This window comes from Linepithema humile, chromosome 4, assembly GCF_040581485.1.
Source record: "Linepithema humile isolate Giens D197 chromosome 4, Lhum_UNIL_v1.0, whole genome shotgun sequence".
Taxonomy (NCBI): domain Eukaryota; kingdom Metazoa; phylum Arthropoda; class Insecta; order Hymenoptera; family Formicidae; genus Linepithema; species Linepithema humile.
In genome coordinates this window covers 7,754,149-7,773,426 of record NC_090131.1, presented here as the reverse complement: position 1 = coordinate 7,773,426, position 19,278 = coordinate 7,754,149, and the positions used below count along the sequence as shown (strand labels likewise).

Below are 19,278 nucleotides of genomic sequence, written 5' to 3'. Positions count from 1 at the left end.
TTTTCTGAGGAACCTCCCGAGTGTCGTGAACGGGATCTTCAACGATATTTGCAAGTCTCTCTCGGAGAACTTTATTGCAGTAATTAAGACGAAATTTCTCGCGCCGCTTGTCGTAAATCAGCCAAGTTTTTTCCGAGCGAGAAACTTTCAAAAGCCCGAACAAAGAGTTCGCAGTGATCATTATTTGCAGGAACAAAAGCGACAATTGATTACAATTATCAACATCTTGAAAACTCGTAGCATTGCAGTGTCCAGCTCGTAGTTGAGCGGAATTTGTCACTTCCATCTTTTTACTTCCATAAATAACTTTCTAAAGGTTTTGTCGAAGCGAAGAAGTGCTCGTAAAATATAATAGATCCTTCGTGGTAGAAAAAAAAAGAGAGACGCAGGCGCAGATTGTCCGTAGAGATTCCTCGAGAGGGACGTGCTCGTCCATATTTTTACGACGCTCCCCGCCGTCTTCTCGACCCGTGCGAACAGGAAACAACGAGCCGACTGTTCTCAGAAAGTCTGATGTCACGTCTCACCTTCCGCCGGTCGAGCTGAGGTCGATTCTAAGCTGCGCAGGAATACCTGCACGGATGATGACATAATGACGCCGCGTCAGTCGGCAATTTGTTTCTCGCAGAAATACGAGAACGCGATGAATATCGTTCGACGCGAACGACCGGAGGAGGAATTTCGATTTGGCGCAACGCGACGCGCAAAGCGTCGCTGCATCGGCGATTTTTTTTTTCCGCGCCGCGTTACATTGTGTACATTCCAATTAGCAGGCGCGCAAAGCATCAACAATGCGAAAGAAAACAAAATATCTACGAAAGAGTAGTTGCGAGTAATTGAACGCGTCGATCAAAAACCTTTTTCTTTTAACTACAAACGAACGGTAACATTTTTTTTTAATTAACCTGTCCCGCGCTGCGACGTTGGTAATTAAGGTTTGCTTTTGACGATAAATTATATATAAATAGATTTCTGTCTCGATTCTGCGTCGCGAATTGTAAATCTAAAGTGGATTTCAAACATCGGCGTGGATTAACGTTACAGAGTGATTAAATTTATCTTCTCTGTTTATTTTTCATACATTGAAATCTTGCAATAATCGCGAAAAAAATGAAAATATCTAAACCCAGTTATCGGCGCAGCTCAGCTTGAAGCCGATATAGCCCGTAATTAGACCGTTCTTATCTTCGTCTGTTTGCAACAAGCGAACTCTTGATTTATCCGGAGAAGTATCGAGATTAGTGCGATTGCGAGCGAATGATAGTGCTTCCACGGAGAACGGTAAAGTGCTGCGATCATGGGGACATCTTTAAAGCGAGACAGTGTCGAACAACCCCGAGAACTTGCCGATTAGTTTCAAGAGTTAAAACAGGTTATCGTCGGCGAAGAGAGGATGTTGGACCTTGGTCGCCGGAGGTTGCCGCCGCATGACATCATCGTCTTGTATACAACCAGTATTCCCGCTTCGCGTTCGCAGGATCTTGCTTCGCGTTATTAAACCCGATGATAGCTAGAATCCGACGTTATCTAATCGCCATTTCGATGTAATGTCAATAACTTTGCGACGCGACAAAATCGTTCCGCGCTATACTCCTTCTTAATACGTCATAATTATTTTTCTCCGGCCCCTGCGAGTCGCTCGTTAATCGATCAAATTATCGATTTCGCTCGTAATCACTCGGGACTCTTAATTAAGAGTAATAACGTTAGCTGCAAAAAAAAAAAAATCTGCGCAATTAATGAGCTCCCATTGCGCTCCAACGATTCTTTGCGGATCGTTAGCAAAATACTGAGTTTTCAGTTGTGCTCGCTGACGACATTTCTCGTCTCGCATTCGTCAAGGTCGCGACTTCAAACGGCGATGACTAATCGGTGAGAATAAGATGCTCGTAAAGCGATAATCGATTCGTTCTTTCGGAGAAGATGAATAATAGCAGCCGGTCGTTGTAACAATGCGCCACGCACACGCGTTCACTCGATATGAATTGGACGCAGTTTTACGTCCGTGGAAACACGAGCCACTGGGCAGGACGATCACGTTCGACGAACGTGGCTTATCATCCTGCGGGAAAGGGATAAATAACACGTGCGTGCAACATCTGCGATACGCAGTTGTTCGGCACTCGAGTTGTGCAATTGAAACTTTGAAGCGCGCAGATATTATTATCGTTAAAAAACTAATTAATGCAAATGACGCCACTTCTAAAAGCTATTTATATCGCAATTAAGTTAATGATACTTTTCTAGCGATAAATTTAAATCGAATTGCTTCAGTTAACGAGATCACAATCTATATCTGTGTATTTTATCAATTTCTTTGATAAAAGTATACCTCGAAAAGTGCGGTGGTTTTCTTAGATTCGATCTAGGAATGCGAGTATATATTTACTGCTGCGCCGATCTTATTTAATGATTCTGAATCGTGCGAAAGCCGAGGTTACAGGCCGAATAACCCGCAGCCTTCCGTTCAGTCCTTGATGGAGATGAATATTAGAGTCACGCGCTGCCTGTCACTCGAAGCGAGCCGAGACGTGACTGTCACGAATTTTATTTATCCGTACGCCGTTCGAGGCGATTACTCTTAGCAGCGCTCGCCATAACAGGCGGTTATCTCACATTTGCGCGTTATTACCTCAACCCAGTTTTCCTTTATTCCGGTAATAATTCGACTTACGGGCGCTCCCGAAAGATAACCGCGCCGCACTTCACGCTGATCATTTTTCAGACGAGTCGGGAAATTTATCGCAGCCGGCATCCATTGCCCGGGAATGTGCGCGCGAGCGATCTTTCGGGAAAAAGTACAGGTAACGCGCTGCGCGAAGGAAAACGCGAATCGGATGCATCTGCCATAAATCGCGGAAAGATGAACTCGATTGCGAAGGAACTTTACGGCCGGGTTACATCCCGGTCGTTGCCGGTAACGAGACAGAACGAGAAATTCTTCACGGGATGCCCGCGTGGCAGACGGAGCGTTCTCGTAAGATAGGAATCGCGCGTATCTCTGCTGGAGTTCTCGGTAATGGGTCGCGGTGAAGAAAACAAAGCAAAAAAAAGAATACGAAAACAATTACCATAAATTTCACGAGCGATCCCGAGCGAGTTAAGACGGCCCCGTTAATCGCCGGCGAACAAAACAGACTGGCGTAATTATGCGCGTCTCGGAAATTTTTGTAAGGCGCGAGCGTCTTCGGGGACTTTGGCAAAAACTCGCCGGTTTAACGAACAGAATTCAATTATTTTATTTATTCCTTTCAGACGTTTTTATTGTTTAATAACAATATGAATTATTCACGCGCTCTCAATTGAAATATTTTTCAGAGGGAAGTTATATGAACAGAATTGCGTATGTGGTTGGGTAAATTTTGAAATCGCAATCTCAAATTACTAATAAATTGTAAGCCGTGTAATGGAGGGAATCATAGAAGAAGCAATTACGAGCTAAGTGGGGAAAAAAATGTGAAAATGCCGCATCCAGTTGGCACACACGAACCCGGTGCAGCCGTGTCTATGACGCAAGTGCATCCAGCATCATCTGCTCCCATGCGGTTAACCCAACCGGATATGGCACAGACCCCTAGAGGTTAAGAGACGTTAATGGACTAATAGGAACGCTAATGATTCATTAGCTGGTACATTAATGTCGACTAACTTTCCGCGGCAATTCACGTGAAGCCCGCAGTGTCAACAGCCGATACCGCCGAGGTCGAAGACCCCGTCTTCTGTTTTCGGGCGCGTAAGACGAAGCGCCACGAGCGAGCAGCCGAATTTTACGATTCCAAATTTTTCTCGCGATCGAAAAGGGTTTCGTGACGGCAACCGTTCTTACTAATCGGAGGGACGTCCTGCGACTTTTGTCGCGAGCAATCGCCAGTCTTTGTGCGAATCGCTGAAACAAAACTCCTAAGCTTTGATAGTCCAGCGATTTATTCAACACATGCTGAACGTTATCTCTCGCACGCGGCTTGCGGGAAGAGCTTTAAGTGCCACGTCGTGCACATTAACAGCGCGATATTTATCAAGAAGCGCGTTTCTTGCGGAGTTTGCGCTTCCAACCGGTCGCGCCACAAATTGCAGATTCAACCTTGTTCGAGCCCGAGCATTCCCACTCTATCTTCCTGCTTCACGAAGGAGGTTTCAGGGTCTTGACACCTGACACGTCGCTTAAAAGTGACGGGAGACCTTCGTCACAGCTGGGCAGGAGGGGAAGGAAGGGGGGGGGGGAGAGGAAGGACGAGGGGGAGGGACGCGCGCTGCTGACGATACGCCGCGTATTTCCACGATCGTAGAATTTTTATTATTAATATAAAAGCGTTTTACAAGTATGCGCATGTTACTTGTACGCGGCTCGCTTACGACACGGCGGTTTATCTACCTCGTAAAAACATTTTTGCTTACGAATATTTCTGCGACGTGATATTCACGGCGTTACCTCAATGTGTCACGTTTTAGCCTCACGTTGCAATCGCGTGCTTTTATTTCGCTTATATGCACGAGAGAGAGAAAGAGAGAGAGAGAGAGAGAGAGAGGACGCAGAAATGCAATGTCATGATCGAGAGAGATCACCCGTTCACATCAACTGAATCCTTGACATTTGACAAGCGTCATGTCACCGCCGACCTCAAAAAGCGCTCCAATCAGGATCATGTAATTATTTCCGTGTAATGCCGATCGTATGGCTGCTGATTAAATAAAAAACAGAGACACGTCTGGAATTGAGTGAAAATTGGAATACGTCTGACGATTGTGCAAAATCTGTCCTCCGGCCAAATGTTACAACAACACCGGTAATTGGAGATTTGCTTTACTGATTCGCTGCGAGCCGCGTCGTTCTTCAGCTTATCGACACATTTCGAGTTTCAACGCTGTATCAACGCACGTTATCGGTGCACGGCGCATACCTCGCGCACCGCGATACGAGCGTTTATTAGCCCAGGTATTATAAACTCCGCGGCGGGGAGTCACGATAACTTTCGATCGGGAAAAACAGCCCGCGCTGATATCGGGAAAAATGTTCGGTATACGCAGCGATACGCGGCGGAGCTCGCGGGAACGCGTGATCCGCTCGTAAAAAATTCCATTACGGCACGTAGTTGGCTCCCAGGCATGTCCCCGCCAATTCGTTTGTGGAACAGGAAAAGATAATACCTCTTATTTCCATGCGCGCCCGTCGGCACGATTTATTTTACGTCTCGCTAGCCGTCTAGAAATTGCATACGCTCGGCGCGACGGGAATCGACGAAATACGCTGGTTGTACATCGGGTTTCAAATAAAATTGCTGCGCGAGGAATAATCCGCGAGATTTTGCAAGAGCAATTTTATAAAAAAAAAAAAAAAAAAAAAATTATATAAACCATTTGCGTAAAATAAATTTACTCTCAACTGTGCAAAGCTGCGCGTTAAATTCGTACGATCGAGCCGAAAAACCAAATCGATACTCGGTCGATTCGGCCGGCTCGTTAATTTCCGGCTCTCTCATTGCCATCCGGTTGAAAGTCCGCCGTCGAGACCGAGCTTCGTTACGAGAGCGCGCTTATCCGATTCAAACGATCGCGACCTAATTATTCCGGCGTGGAAACTTCTTTTTTATCTCTCGCTGTTGGCGAAGTACCGAAGCCGCCCGCGCAACTTTCTGAAGCGGAAAGCCAGCGGAGTGGTAGACGTCCCGTTCTCATGTCTCAGAAAAAGTCTCTTTGAAGTTTTGCTTGAAAGTAGAGCTCGGTGGATCCTCTGTCGCGAAAGGGAAGAACGTTGTGCTCTCTCGTGCTTGCCGAGAATAGTGCAGCCGTCTACCTGCCATTGTGCCGCGGAACGGGACGCCGAAACAAGGCGGAAGCTTTTAGCGAGTCCGATTACGATGGCGAGAACCGCAAGAAGCTCGAATGAATTCACGCTCTAGTCCGTTCTACAAATATTTTCCTGTCGAAGAAGAAAAAAAAAGAAAAAACACAAACAAGAGAAAATACGCGCGATTGATTGCAAAACAAATCTCTAAACACTATAGGCTGCGTTTCCAAATATTAACCGTTACGAAGCGCTGCCGTGCACGCGATTAATTCACGCGAACAGCTGAAAATATTTGCGGATCGCAAATACGGAGCGAGAGAGCGAGACGGCGAGATGCCGCGCGCTACATTCGGCCGCGAATTAACAGCGTCGCCCCGGCGCACTTGCGTGCGCGTAATTGTCGCTGTCGCGAATCACGTACGGCCGGGGCGAGCCGCCGTCGTCGTCGGCGCTCGCTCGTCGCGTCGGGACGGATCCCGAATTTCACCTGCCGAGATAAGAATGTGGAGCAGCGCGCCGCGGCGCGCGAGTGGGAGTAAACCTGTTTCTCGTCGCGTCGCGTCGGGGAGGAATACGCGCCCGTCCACCGCGGCGCGTAGAATGCAGGGGAAAGAAAAAGAAGCCGGGCGGAAGAAAGAGCCGGCGGATCCGACGCTGTCACGGCGGAAAAATGCGGGGAACGTCGAGAGCGACTGCTACGGTGGCGCGGTGTCCCCGTGCGATCGTCACGTTCGTCGCCCCCGAAAACTGGGACGCGGAAAATTCGGGACGCTCGCCTCCGATCTCTCACCGGTGATGACGCGACGTCGCGAGACACGGCGGACACGCTGGCGACTTTTCAATTTCCGCGTTACCGTTAGACGCCCGTTCCAATTTTCGGCGAGTCGCGCCGATCGAAGCGGAAAAATCAACGCGCACGAATTATTTGCTCATTTGTCGCCGCCGATAAACTTATTTCTGGGGAAAGGTTCGAAACTGAAGCGATTCGACTTCTCTTCACGCTTGTTTATATTCTCGTCCCACCGCGAAGTTTCGTCATGATTAACCTACACAGCCATAGTTATCTTAACTTTAAAGACTATACATTTATAGAGTACATATAGTTTCACCCGCGATACAAACGCGGAGACGGCAAACTTAGTTAACTGGGTTCAGGTTTGCCCGTCTTGGAGCAACCAGCTCTACGGTTACCGTTGCTTACCTGTAAACATGGATTAGCGTAGCAATATCATCAGACGCCTCGGCCGAAGCAACAGTTACTTTGCGGAGCATTAAAACAGAAATCGACTGATTTTCCGGCGTGTACATTTCTCTTTTTTCACATTAGCGGTTGCTCTCTTCGTCAATTTGGCGAATCGCGCGACCGGGCTGAAATCGATATTCATTAATTTCGTTTATCGGCCCGCGCGTATCTGCCGCGAAGCGCATCGCCGTCGGAAACCGGTTTAATTTCGCGCCGGTTAATCACGCGCGGCGCGTACACGGCGCGTCCCGGCTTTACTCGGACAATTATTCCCCGGCGGTCTCGCGTCCGTGAATCCCGGTCCGAAAGAAGGAGAGAAAGAGCGCGGCAGGCCACGCGCTCTCAAGGCGGAGGAAGATTTGAGAGAAATTCCAGGAGAGAAATGCATTCGCGCGTCGGCCGTCTCTACTCGCTTCTCGACCTCTTTTCCTCTTCTCTCTAAAAAGCGAGGACGAAAATGAGCGCGTAATAGACGCCGGGCTTTCGGCTGTAGACGTGAGAATTCCGCCGCGGGAGTGCAACTTTTAATACGCGCTCGGAGCGCGCAATATATTAATGGAATTTTTTAATACGCCGGCTTGGGTAAAGTTCGAGAAAGCAAAGCTCGAATTTGCTAATTAATTTTTCAGATTATTTCATCGCGCGCACTCGTCTTTCGCTACTTGAATTATCAATTCATCGCTGTTAGCTTTGACAAATCGTTGCGATTTCCATCAGCGAACATGGATGTTATTTTTCCTCCGATAACGCAACGATATCCGTAAATGTTAAGTGTTTTAATTAATTAAAAGCTATAACGCGACATTGTGCGGGAATAATTGAATTTGCGTCTTCGTCAAAGAATAATGAAAGCAGATGTATTGGTGTATCGAGAGGAAATCAAAAGCGGCGGGCCGTTGTCGACGTTGAAGCGACAGCTGAAAGCAATTGCAAACGAATTCTTCGGCATTGTGTGATTGCGTACGACACTATTTCCAATAATTGCAAACGTGCAGCAACAGAGAACGTTCGATAACTGTGCGCGTCGTATCGGCGGCCGCGCCGCGCGAAATGAAGACTGTGCTTTATTGCGAGGATTCGAAAAACGATAAATTAAAAGAATTCGACGTAAATAAGACCGAGCGTGTTATCGAGCTGCTCGAACAAAATGGAGACGTTAATTTCTAATTCTAAAGAGATTATGATAATTAAACATTTGGAGAATAAGTTGATAATCGTAAAGTCGTTAGAAAGTGTCAAATATTTGATACGTCACATTATCGTAAAGCGATAATTACCGACTTTATCGCCAGGGACTCGTCGCGCTGTCCTATTTACTCGAAGGTCCCAATTATTCCTTTCACCGTACGACACTTTCGGCAGCGTCGCAGCGTCTACGAAGCGACGAAAGTTGTAATAGCGCCGATCGACGCGTATCGAAGCTCGCGCTTTCAATCGATACTCTTGATAACTTTCACGCTTAATTACGAATCCCCACTTAATTACGATCGAAGATGCCAGCAGCTCGTCGACCTATCCCGGGACTTGTGCGCATAGCGTCGCCACATTTATCGATTTCTCTCCGCGACGGCGGGGGGGAAAACCACCAGACCGGAAGTGGACTCTCCCGTGCGCACTGAAGGAGATGCACGCGGTAATTAACGGGATTGCTTCTAGTGGCGATTCATTTTCGTTTCGCGCGTTCACGCTTCTCACGCTCTCTCTCTCTCTCTCTCTCTCTTTGCTTTCGCGCGTAGCGAGAGGACGCAGTGAAAAGTAAAATCTGATTCTTCCGGAACTTCTTCTTCTGCACTCGTACTTCGAGTCGACGGGAACACGGCCAACGTTTTAAGAGCCCGTTTTACAAGCCGTTGGAGCGCGAGTGTCTCATCGTCAATCGCTGCTCCTCGAGGGCTACAATCTCCGTAAAGCGAATCTCCTTGACCCAGCGATAGGTCGGCCCCTCGGAGAGAGAGAGAGAGAGAGAGAGAGAAGCAGAGCTAAGCCGATCGGGAGAAAGGCGAGTCTCTCCGCCTGTCACACATAAATCTTCATTTCGGCGATCAGAAGAGGGACAGGTGGGAGGGGGAGCGAAAGACGTTCGCATCCGTGAACTCGTCCGCGCGGGTCGATCGGTCGCGATTTTCGCCGTTCCGCGACACACGCGGCGCACGCATCCAAAGGCGAAGGGACGCATCCTTCTTCGTTCCCTTCGCAATCCGTGCCCGAGCGCCGGAAGGCAAAAGGACCGCGGCGGCGAGGATGACGGTGCGCGGCGGGGCGGCGGCGGCGGCGACGGCGGAGAAAAGAGGAGAAAAGATCGGTCAACGAACCGACTGACCATACACGACGGGCCCCGGCGCGCCCCGCCCCGCCCCGCCGCTTCCTCGTATTACTTCGCCCGGTGAATTTTTGCATACCGGTCACGGCACCTGAATTTAAAAGCGTCGGCCGGCGCGACCGGCTCCTCCGTCGCGCGCTTCTCTCCGGAAGAAGAGACGCAGCACCGGTGAGCGCGCGCGTGGCCCGCTCTCGCGTTTCTTACGAGGACGGCACGTTCCGCGCGTCGTGAACTCGGCGCGAAATCGATTATGCATCCCCGAGGGCGAATTAAAATTCGCACCTACGTCTTCGCATTCGCGAGCCAGCGATGACTAGGCTTATTTCCACAGCGCGTCCACGATCGTCGGACGGCGCGGCGCCGGGCGCAAAAGCGGGGGGAAGATCGTAATTTCACTCGCGATTAACGTCGTACTTTTATAATTGGCTAATTGACTAATCGGCGCCGTTCACCGCGAGAAAGCCGGTCGGCGTCACGCCGCAGCCTCCGCCGTGAGAATTTATCGCCGCCAAGGCTAAACTGGATTGATAGTAGCTTGCGCTGTGTAGTTGATGGCGATAAATATACGCGAACGCGGTTTTCATCGCGATTACTTATGCCGCTTACTTCCGCAAGATCTTCTCGCTCTTAATTTCTCGTTTATCTTCTCGTCGGAGCTGCTTCTGCCCTCTTCTTAAGCTAGATAAATTGCTCGATGTCAAAAGGCATGTTTCTATTAGACGCAACTCTTGGAAGGACAACACTTTTTCAATTAAAAATACATTAATTTTTATCCAAATCCAAAATAGAATGGAGTGAACAGAGTTACCTAATTTGAAGATTTGATAAATTATGGTTATCCTTTTAACATTGAGCGACTCAGGGATACGAATTGCTGTATCATCTAATCCTGATTTTCTAAGTTTCTACATAATATGATTCAGCGATTCTTTTTCCACCTGTTTCTTTCTAATTGTAACGCCGTGTTTTATAATCGTCCGGTTGTATCGACAAGATGTTATAAATAATACGAAAGATTGTTAGTATTCTATCGCGCTCTTGAGAGGAGTTCGCGAAATTCTCAACACTCGGAATAAGCTATCGGAGAAGTTTGAAATCGGGAAGTTGAATCGCTTAAATCAATTACGCGCCGCGCCAGCACATCGTGGATAAACTGGTGTCGCGTTAAATCGAATCGAACGCCGCGACTTTATCGGCCAACTTTTCACGTGTCTCGCGAGTTTCGGCCGCGGCTTCGCCGGCAAGTCCGGATTAGCGGCAAGAGCGTCGTCGCGGTCGTCGCGGTCGTCGCTTCCGGCCGCGCCGAACCAAGTTCCAGATCCTCGATTTCTCCGACCACGGGGATTGCCGGCGCCGTCTGCGCCCAGCCGCCGAGGTGCGCTCCGCGCGAGTTACACGCATGGCTGCACGCGAGAGATAATCGGCGCGCGAAGGCGCGGTACGCGCACCACCGGCGAGTCGCCCCTTGACACAGTTCTCCGCGGCAGCAATTCTTTCCTTTTCGGTGCAATCGCGGCGAGAGATCTCGGGCTCCCGCAGCCACCAATTTTCTTCGCGATTCGATCCCGTGCATCTGCGAAATGGCGAAGAGAAAAATGGCGATTAGCGATTTCTACGCGCGCGCGCCTCCGAGAGACTTTCCAGGCGAAGCGTCGAATCACATCCCGTCGTGTTTGGCGATTCCGCTTAATTGACCCTCAACGAGACGATCCTCCGGATCCTTCCATCGCACGTGTTGCGCGCGAGTGCGCGATGAATGCGCGCGGAATGAAGAGGACGGTAATGGCGCGTGCAGCCCAAGTTACGCCGCCGTAAGTCGTTGCGACGCAACGGTCAAAGATCGTCGGATCGAGCGCCGCTAATGGATCTCTCCTCCGTTCGCAATCTGCCGCGGCCATTTGCCGGACGGAGTTTCCTTCTTCGCGTCGATCGTGCCGCACTTAGCGACCGGCTAATCTTGCGCGCGGCAGAATCGGACATCGGGCATTTTCCTCGCCCGCCCCTAATAGTCTCCTCGGTAGCGTGTAGTCGACGGTACCGATTCCGCCGATACGGCCGGATCGCCCGGTCATCATCGGAGAACACGATTATTTCGCTGTTAGAACAGCGAACAATGTATCCATCGGCTTTCAGTCGCGACGGATAAATCTGTCGGCGATCGTGGCGGCGGAATCGTTTAACCTTTAAGCACGCGCGCGGCCGAGATTTCTATTTCCTACTTAAATGTTATCTGATCACCTGTGCGCGCGGCATTACATTTAACAATGCGCACCGCTTGCCGCGGGGAGATGCGCGCCGAGCTGGATAACAAGCCGCAAACGTCGGCTTCATCCTCGCGCGGATTTATTATACGTCGCTTACTCGCTCGGGCTTCGGCGTTTCGGTGAATGCGACGACGTAAAAACGAGGACACGAAGTATTAATAGTAATCCGGAATCGAACGTCAACTTTTTTTTTTACGCTTTATTGAGTTAATAATTATAATGTACATTTATAAAAAAAAAAAATGAAAAAAAAAATGAAAAAGGAGACAAAAGGAGACGTGCGCTGAAAGCTCTCTTTCAAAGAGGGAAGTGAATTCGATCGACATATGTCCGACCGATAGTCGAACGTCGATACTCGACGATGTGCAGAGGAAAACGTCTACTTTATGTCAGCCCGAACGTTAGCCCGTTATCTCGCAGCTCCGCGATACTCGAGGCCCCGTGGCGATATCGCTCTTTCCAGCAATGAAATACACGTCGGTGCCCACCGACGTTGACACACCGGTTACTGCGTTCTCGTCGGGCTTATCTCTCTCTCTCTCTCTTTCTCTCTCCCGTCGATATTTCGAATTTACGATAAAACGACGTGTCGTAACGCCGAGAAGAAAGTACACATTCCCGCCGATAAAATTCAGGTAGCCGAATGTATCTCGAGACCGCACTCCGTTTTTCATCTTTCGAATTATTTTTCTCAATTCCCCCACGCCGATTTGCATATGTGAATTTTTAAAGAAAAAAAGTCAACCGCGAACGACCTATTGAGTCGGAAAGGAGAAGGAAGATTATGTAGGAAGCAAAAGTCGACGTAAACAAATTATTATTAGCGCGCCGGGCACGTGTTTTGCGGCAATCAAAATTGTAAATGACTGCGCGATGGCGCTTCGCCGCAATTACGGACGTGAGTTACGTAGCGATATTTTTTTTTTTCCGCTAGACGCGAGTGCGACTTCTTGCGTCGAGTGGCAATTGCGCAACGAGCGCTATCGTGCAAAAGAGGTCCTCGAAACGCGAGGAGGAGCACTTGGAAAAACGCATTACGCGAAATTACGCGCCGGGCTCGCTTCAATTTTCCAGATTTTTGTTTGCACGACGGCGCGCCGGTCGTTTCGTAAAAGCGGAAAAGGAAAATGACTGTATTTTTCCATGCTTAATTTGCACCTCCGACTTCCCCCGGAGCTGTTAATTAGTTTAGATTACACGGAACGCAAATGCATTGGCGTGCGAGTTGCGTCAGAGAGAAGTTGTCTCAGCCGTCTCAATGCGTTCCCGACGCGGGTGAGAAAAAGTTGTGCCAACAAGAGCTGACACCGGACTGTAATTAAGCGAGACAGTCCTTCGCGCGGAGTGATCCTCCCGTTTCGTCAAGCATTCCGAGGTCTCGCAACGCCATTTGCATTATCTTATCGACGACGAATGGGATTGTAGAGTCGTGCTCGACTTTGGGACACCGCCGGCGGGCGACATTACATCCGTCACGCGGATACTATAAACTTCGTCAATGTTAGTTTAGGACCGTGCCTCATTGTCGAATGCTCCTCTCCCCCCTCACGCGTGTTTGACACATCAAGAGAGTATGACGTCACGATTTCTTAATGTCTCGATAAACACACGCCGCGCCTATGTTTACCGTTTCGTCCGCTGCGCGCACCAACGGCTGTGTACAATGCCTGCATTAATAATGCGATCGCTGCGCGAAACAACGCTCGGACGACAGTTGCCATTTTCGCGGGAATCGAGCGCGCCGCTGAAGCCGTGAAATTAATTCATTCCGATGCCGCGTAGAGAGTGGCGATTATCGCAATCATTCATTTCCCCTCTGCGACACCGCTCTCTCGTCCGATATCGGATGAGGTAAACTAATTATGCAAGAAAATCGGACTAGTACCCTCGTTACGGTTAATTCCATCTTTGTGGCGCAAGAAATCTGTCGTGATTAATGAACAAGCTTACCGTTAATTAGTATTACTGCGATAACGCTTTAATGAACAAGGTTACCGCTACACGTAGCGACGAAGGCCGGCACACAATTCCGCTTTCCGCGTGCTCGCGTCATGGGAAAAGCGTAACGCTCGGCCCGAGATCGGCGTCAAAGGCACCGATCGTGGCGATAGCTCAATCATCCCGCGATCACTCTTCGATTTGACTTAATCGTCCCGGCGAAAAGTTGCCGCGTTTACCAAGTTCGCCCGACGTCGTCCATATTTCACGGAGCAATCTAGACGTAATGATCCGCGGGCGGAAATAGCAAACACAGCTGACGATAACGAACGCGTCGACCGACAACTGACGATCTCTATTGCGCGATATTAATTTTTCGAAGCATCGCCACGGATCGCGCCGTAAATTTAATCCCACGCGTTTCCCTCGCGAAAACAAAGTTTTTATTATACATTCAGGAAGACACTCTTGCCAACGTACAATTTTTATCCGCGATGCGCGCGTATACGTCTTGTTTTATGTCAACTTTCGTTGCCGGCTTTTCTCTCCGCCTCGCCCGCGCGCTCACCTCGCTCGCTCAATACCGGTCGTAAAGTGAAGTCGTCTCGAAACGCGATTCCCAACTAAGCGAGATGAAAATGCGGACCCGCGTGTGCAGGTATGTGCGTGACGAATCGCCCGCTCGCGCCACGTATGCGTGACACGGTGATCTAATTTCCATGTATGTCGAAGCCAGACACACACACACGCGCGCGCGGCTTATCGCCGATACGATTTCGCGCTTCGCGCGCATCGCTCTCTTTGTCCCTTTCGCCTCGCTCGCTTTACTCTCGCCCGCTCGATTCTTTTCTTCTCGCGATCGCGGTTTTTCACACTTCTGCCTGTATCGACAGCCCTTGATCGATCGGCCGATCGGTCGTGACTTATGTTCCGCCCCTTCCGCGGGATCGCGCATGCAAATACGCGAGAGCTGCGACGGTGATCGCCACGCTTCGGTTACGTTCGATTGAGTACCGCAATAAATTCGGTGAGGAAAACGCGGCTCTTCTGATCGTTATCGCGATGGCACCGATAACAGATGCGACCGTGCCGCGGCGAGGAGAGAGAAAGAGAGAGAGAGAGAGAGGGAGCTCTCGTGAAAAGCGCCAGTTTCCGACTGCATGAGTTTTTATTTGCAAGTGAAATGCGCGCGACGCAAAACTCGCGTAGGGATTTCGGCGATTTCGTATTTTTCAGTAGAGCAACCCTTTCGATGTCCGGCGCTTTTGTTAACACAACACGCCGGAACGCGCGTTCCAAACAAAAAAGAGGCAAATGCGCGTGTCTTCTGACTTTTGTCCTTTCTCGTCAGTCGCAGAAGAAATCTACAAATATTTCGGAAAAAAAAACCTATTTCCAAAGCCCATATTTGACGCGAAAAGTCGGGAAAAGTGTTGACTGCGTATCGCAATCTTGCAAAACGCCGACACGGTAACCCGCGAATGACACACCAGTCCGCGATTTTGTTCTCGATTCGCCGTGGGAATCGCGAGTGAATAATTGCCACGACGAATTGCGCGGCGGACACGTTCCGATTACGCGAGCGTTTTAATGCGCGCTGATCGGCCGTGATAAGGACACGCCGGGATACACGCGCGCGTTTTACACACAAGTTCGCAGGCTGGGAAATAAGTATTATTGCCACACCGCTCTTTTTTTTTTCTTCGCCCCTGCCGTCTTATTTTTATCCGGCGATTTCTCGCCGCGGCGCGCAGCGCCGGGAAACGCGGACTCGCGTTTTCTCCCATAATTGCCGGCGGTTTGGACCGACAATTCAGGATACACCGCGATCGATCTCTCTCTCTCTCTCTTTCGTACGGCTTCCTCTTTTTTTTTTTCCTCTCAGGCTCAACTCCACGCCGCCGTTCGGCGGTATCTGTTCGCGGAATAGAATTTTCCTGCGATTTAATTGTAACGAGTTACGAAACGGCGCCGGCTCACTCGAAGGCGTTTCGCGCGGCGAAACAACCGCCGAGAGATTTACGAGCGCGAAACGGCGGCTGTGCAAAGACCGCCCGCTCGATTTCAACCTCTCGCGGAATCGAAACCGAGAGCCGCAATTAATGGACTTGCGCGACGCACGCGATCGCCGTGTTTGTTACGCTCGCTCGCCCATCACTTTTGATAGGATTACACGTGAAATATTTGTCAGGCGAGAAAACCGTGTCACAGCGAATCTTTATTACAAATATTTTTCTGGCAGGACACCGTTCACACGTGTTCAGGAGCGATAACGAAATTCGAAGGCAACAGGTATAATCGAATTTCTAAAGGAAGTTAACGAATTGCCGTTTTTTTTTTTTTTTCTACCAAAATCACATCTGCGAAGATGTTGTTTTCCATGTTGCAAATTTTATTCGTTTTCATATCGCTGTCGTTACGCTTGTCTGCGCAAATTTGTGCGCAAAATATTCCGCATTTTTATTCTGCAATCGAAACTTCGCCGCAAAACTACATATTTATGTGCATTCTGTAAAAACTTTTCGTCTTGTCGCGACAGAACAAATCGGATCTGCATCGCGTTTCACGCGGAAATACTTTCCACGGGAAACTTTCCTCGTGTTACCGCTTGAATGTTTCACACACGCGCGTCTGGATCATCGGCAGGATATCCGTTTTTCTCATAGCGCGTCCCACGAGAGGCGCGGCCGGCGAAGAAACAACGAAAGAAAGTACGACGAGCCGCGAATGGCCGGCGATCACGAATCCGGTTTCTGTCTTTTCCGTATGTAGACTGCATTATTCGCGCTTAGGCATGTCCACATTTGTACCCAGTCGCCTGTGTAACGCAAGAAATTGCTTCCTAGTCGTCGAGATAATGATCTTCACCCGGGAGTTCAACGTTCCTCGCATAACGATCGCTTTTACGCGCGCACCTTTGACACCGTACGCACATTTCCGCTGATACTTTCAATCTTTTTTTTTTTTTTTTTTTTTTAATAGATAACCACATTTTCAACGCTTATCGCTTACTCTGATTTTGTAAAAGAATTTTCGATTGTGTTGGAATTCAAGGAACTCTGAGTCATCTGTGAGATAAAATTTGTACACAGGTGCGCTCGACGGGGGAATGTTTTATCATCCGGCGGGTCCTTGAAAGGCATAAAATTCCTTTTAACGTGGCCTCGTATTTTATAACTTAAAAGTTTCATCAATCGCTTTAGCATTTTACAGCCAAACTTTATATGGTCGGACAAATATTGAAAAAAAAAAATATATCAAAATTCAGCAAAATTTCGAAAAAAAAATATTATTATGTACAAGCATTGCGCCTTTCAAGTTTCCTCGATCGCAAGCCAACAGCCCGAGCATGTTGAAAACATGTTATGTCGTCAATAATTATTTCAGAGGATCGATAATGTTTTTCTCGCGCGAAATTTTTCCGTCGATCGTGGCGCGAAGGATGAAAGAAACGCGGGGTTTTCGTCGGTGCATCTACGATGTGTGCATCCATCTTCACGGGCGCCCGCGCGCAATGGCGGTCATTAGTTCTCCGTTAAAGCACGCTTCGTTATCCTCGTTAGCGGAAAGTACGCGCGCGAATGCAGATTTCGCGTCTCTAACGAGCTCAACGGACCGGATGCCTTCGATTTCGCGATTCTCCGGCTCCTGCGCGCATTACAAGCGGGTGGAACTAATTCGGAGGGCAGAGCCCCCGCGCGCCGCCAGGTGCTCCGGCGAAGTGTGCCGCCGAAAATGTTCGCGTCGATAAAGCATCGAGTTGGAAACCGGAAAGGTGAATGAACGTAATTCGACGCTGCCATTGTTAACTAAGATGGATCGGGCCGCGATATCGAGCAAGCCGAACGTATCCGATATTCAAGGTTTCAATTTGCGCCCGTGCTACGTGCGCGCTGCTCGCTTCCCGTCAGATTTCTTTCGCAACGTCAACGGATGTCCTGTGTAATTCACACGAAAACCGTTTTACGTCTAACATAAACTCGGAGCTTAGCCGCGGATGGGTTTCACGGAAACGATTGCGCTGCGCTCATTTTCGAAACTCGTCTCTTCCGCCTGCCGCGACACGCGACATGTCATTTCCTTCGTGCTTTAAACGCGTCTCGACGCACGCAAATAATGGACAACGCGTACAATTAAAACCCATTGTCTCTATTAAGAATATTATGTCATCGGTGGGACAGTTGACTTGTCAAGGTTCTCTAATGCCTTCTAATTAACAAAGTTTATTTGGTTTATAACAATAATTTATCAGATGCAATGGCAATTAGAATAATTAGGAGACTCAATTATAATGTCTAATAAAGTGTAAACATACGTACTGTGCGTAAATATGTCATTTAAAGCGATAGTAATGAGCGTTTTAATTAACACATGACTTATATATTAATAGCAATTATGCATATTACATCTGAAAATAGCTAATTAGAAATGTGCAATAAATATATAACTAGTGCACCAACAGGTATTTACTTTTCTTACAATTTCTTTTTTAATAATAATGAAATAACCTACTTAAAAATGCAATAAAAATTTTCACGATTTAAATTTACTCGCAAAGAGTTTAAAGAATTTAACATAGAAATTTGCTTAATTAAGCAAATAATTAATCAATTACAAGCTTGCTTATTGTCAGTCAATATTGACAGTAAAATCGTGTCAGAAGATAAAAGTAAAAACTTTAGATTAATATACTCACAGTTGAGACGACGATTTCACGATGCTCTTTCAAGTCTTTCTGTCTTGAAATTCAGTGTCCGTCTATGAGATTTCTCAGGCTCGATCGTGGCACATGATAAATCGCACTTCCCAATGGTGAATGCACCCTTAATACACCCCTTTGCGCGGGACAGGCACCTTATCGCAACTTTTGCTCCCGGTTTGCGCGCACCGCTCGGAAACCTCGCGCGGAACGTGTTATACGGAGCTGAAAATCGCGCGTGGCGGAAGGAACACTTCTCAGGCAGGTGTATTTCTCTCCTTTCTCTCTCTCTCTCTGGCGAGGCGGAGAACGACGGCGGATGAACGAACCGTCGTTCGCGAAGGGTGGCGGTCGACTGAGGCGCCTCGTCGCTCACTCACTCCGGTGCGCCTCCCGCGCTCGCGGCTGCAAGCCGATCGCCGTGCGGCGAACACACGCGTGCCTGCGTGGCCGCGTTGCAACGTATGCGTGTGGTGTGGGAGACTTGATGCGCGCAAGATGCATCCGATGCACTTGCTCGCCTCGACTGCGCCCCGCCGGACCTCACGGCTGGTGCTTTTCGCGAATTTCGAGCCGCCTTTGCGAACATCTCGCATGTAAATTACGCTTGGGACTTTAACGGCAGCACACACGCCTCGTGTAAATCCGTCCGCGATTAATTATTCGCTCCCGCGGCGAGATAGAAATTCGCGGGTCCGCGGGAACACGTGAGCTCCAATACCGTATATCGAATTGCGGCGTGATCGCGTAATCGATATCAGCGAATAGAATATGTAAATCGCGCGGAGTACTTTATATGATAATACGTCGGTTTCGCCGTGACAACCAATAGAATTCTCGATTTACACGCATTATCTTACTTTTACGCGGGCACTCTATATGGGCATATATTATGTCAGACGGTTTGACCTGCTGTTTTTAGTCTCGAATGTTCCATCAGCTTTGCCGATGATCAAGGATTTCGTACGAAAATGCGCAGCATTTTGTCCAACAAATTTTACATAACTTTACTCAAAGAGATTTGTCTTT

General features: G+C 48.7%; 1 protein-coding gene across 1 annotated transcript in view; it reads right to left on the bottom strand.

Annotated features, from left to right (window-relative positions):
- MESR3 (misexpression suppressor of ras 3) overlaps positions 1 to 18,684 on the bottom strand; it is a 38,482-nt gene extending 19,798 nt beyond the window's left edge. Inside the window, exon 1 of the mRNA XM_012376593.2 lies at positions 18,247 to 18,684. The gene's annotated coding sequence lies outside the window, so the exon portion shown is untranslated. The remainder of the gene's footprint in view (positions 1 to 18,246) is intronic.
- Between the last annotated feature and the right edge of the window lie 594 nt (positions 18,685 to 19,278).